Source organism: Nelumbo nucifera, chromosome 3 (genome assembly GCF_055504915.1).
Source record: "Nelumbo nucifera cultivar China Antique chromosome 3, China Antique-T2T, whole genome shotgun sequence".
Classification (NCBI taxonomy): domain Eukaryota; kingdom Viridiplantae; phylum Streptophyta; class Magnoliopsida; order Proteales; family Nelumbonaceae; genus Nelumbo; species Nelumbo nucifera.
The window spans coordinates 2721772-2724052 of NC_142651.1; the positions used below are offsets into that span (position 1 = coordinate 2721772).

The 2281-nt window shown below is 38.2% G+C and overlaps 1 long non-coding RNA gene across 1 annotated transcript; it reads right to left on the minus strand.

Annotated features, from left to right (window-relative positions):
• Positions 1 to 249: 249 nt before the first annotated feature.
• Positions 250 to 1406, minus strand: LOC148800904 (uncharacterized). The gene is made up of 2 exons (XR_016084267.1): positions 742 to 1406; positions 250 to 568 (listed from the first exon to the last, which is right to left on the minus strand). It is a non-coding gene; the product is annotated as an uncharacterized LOC148800904 (long non-coding RNA).
• Between the last annotated feature and the right edge of the window lie 875 nt (positions 1407 to 2281).

Below are 2281 nucleotides of genomic sequence, written 5' to 3' on the forward strand. Positions count from 1 at the left end.
AAGGGAAATAATGCTTAATCCTGCCCCAACTACCAATAAAAGAAAAAATGCTTCCCATTTTCATTATTCCAAACTGACAACAATATGTTTTTGCTAAAAAAAAAAAAAAAAGAAAACAAAAAAATCCAGATGTTGGTGTATGATGCATTTGTACTTGATACAAAAAAGAACTTCTATCATTCATTTCTCAAGAAATTAATACCATATCCTATGAAACACCAAAAGACAACAACAATGGTGTATGATGCATTTTTCTCTTTTTTTTTTTCCCAGTAAACTGGATAAGTATCTCCTATATTTTTGGCCATCCAAAAGCTAACATTTTGCTAACTTTTCAGGTTGTTGTATGTTCGATATTGTTGCACAACAACCTGCAATTAGAGCTCCTATGAGACTTCGCTTGGGCTAGATTTCTTGGTTCTCTGAGTTTTACATGCCTTAAGTAAAATTGTTTCAATAGCATCTTAATTAAACAAGATCTGGCTGGATTGATCAACAAGATGAGCATATCCTTCATTTCTCCGCTCCCAAATGCCGCCTCTTTCAACAAATTGGATTACCAAGAATTCTAGAAACAAAAAAATCAAAAAAAAAAAAAAAAAAGAAATCAATGAAATAACAATAAAAAAGGAACAACAAGATGAAAAACAATTTTTTGAATGGGATGAAAAAAATAAGATGCATTATGTGCATCACAGAGGAACAACGGATCAGTGGGAAGAGGAATGTAGTAATTCTTACCGTTTTAAGATGAAAAAACAATGAGCAGCAGCGGCAATTAGGCGGAGCAGCGACGAGGGCAACTAGGAGGATCAATGGTGCCGTCAACAAAGGGACGATGAAGATGATAGATTGTAGGAGGATAAACTCATTGGCATTAATAACTAGACGGAGCAGCAGTGATGACTTGATCAAGTAGTGGCAGCAGCTGAGGGAATCAGCAGCAGTGAAGCTGATATTTGGGAGAAGCAGAAGAGAGACTCTCGATTGTGGGGGCAATTTTGAGATTTTAAGTTTTTATCTACTTACCCTCTACTCGGGAAACCAACTTACCTGAGTCTCATAGGAGTATCATTTATCCAGGAAAATCAAACTTTCCATGGGTCCTATACATTTTTGAAACCCGAACACATGTAAATTGGTCAATGGGATTTCAGACTTTCCCCTCTTTCACTTCATGAAAAACTAAGTTGCCCTAAATGCTTATTGGCTGGGTGTTGCACTGTTGCTTTCTCTTCTTTTTCTTCTTCTTTTTTCTTTTTAATTCTCTGAGAAGGGAGCCACAATGTTCTTTCTCAACAGCTAGCCCAATAAATATATAAAGGTCCATGGTGTAAAACCAAGACCCATATAAGATTAAGTATGGGCTTACCTGATGGAATCCAATCCAAGTATCAGAACCCTAATAATGTTCTTCCTCTGCTTTTTTTTTTTTTAATTGTAGCTCATCCCTTCTTTTATACCCAAAAATTCTATATAGGATATTATTCCTTCCTTACATATTTGAAAAATGCCATGGTTAACCTGACTGCCAAAGTGCCAATCACTCCATCCTTAAGAATTGTTAATGGACCGCTTGTGCGACGGGCCTGCGTTTGCCAAAGGTATGTCAGATATCTGCCTTCAGTACGGCTGTCAATGAACCGGATATTGGTCCAACTTGACCTGGTCGAAACGCATTATGAGTCCATCACAGATGGATCAGGTCCAATCAAGGTTCTAAATATTGATATGCCCGATATACCGATAGGGGCGTTTCGGGCAGTACAAGTCCTTTTTTTTCCAAAACCGGTTCAGGAGGGCGGTTTAAGACTTCTCCACCCTCTGAACCGGTCAGAACCTCGATACACCCTCTGTAGGGGTATATCGGAATACTTCTGGTACGATACATATCGGCCAATACGGGCCAATACATATCGATACTTTGAACCTTGGGTCCAATCCAATCCCATAGATACTTTGGACCATGTCTAATTCAATATATCTTATTGGTCTGTTCAATCTATTCAAATTGGTCTAACCCAAACCCAGTCCATTGAGATCACTACTCTTTATCTTTTGTCCATGGACCGGATATTAGTTTAACTCGACCCAATCCAACATAAATCCATTACAATGGGCCAGATCCAGTCCAATCTAATAAATACTTTGAACCACCAAGTCTGGACTGTTCCAATTCAATATGTTTTATTGGACTGTCCAACCCGTTCAAATTAATTTTGATTTGGACGGGTCCACCCCAAACCCAGTTCATTGACACCCCTAGTCTTCAGTCATCAAT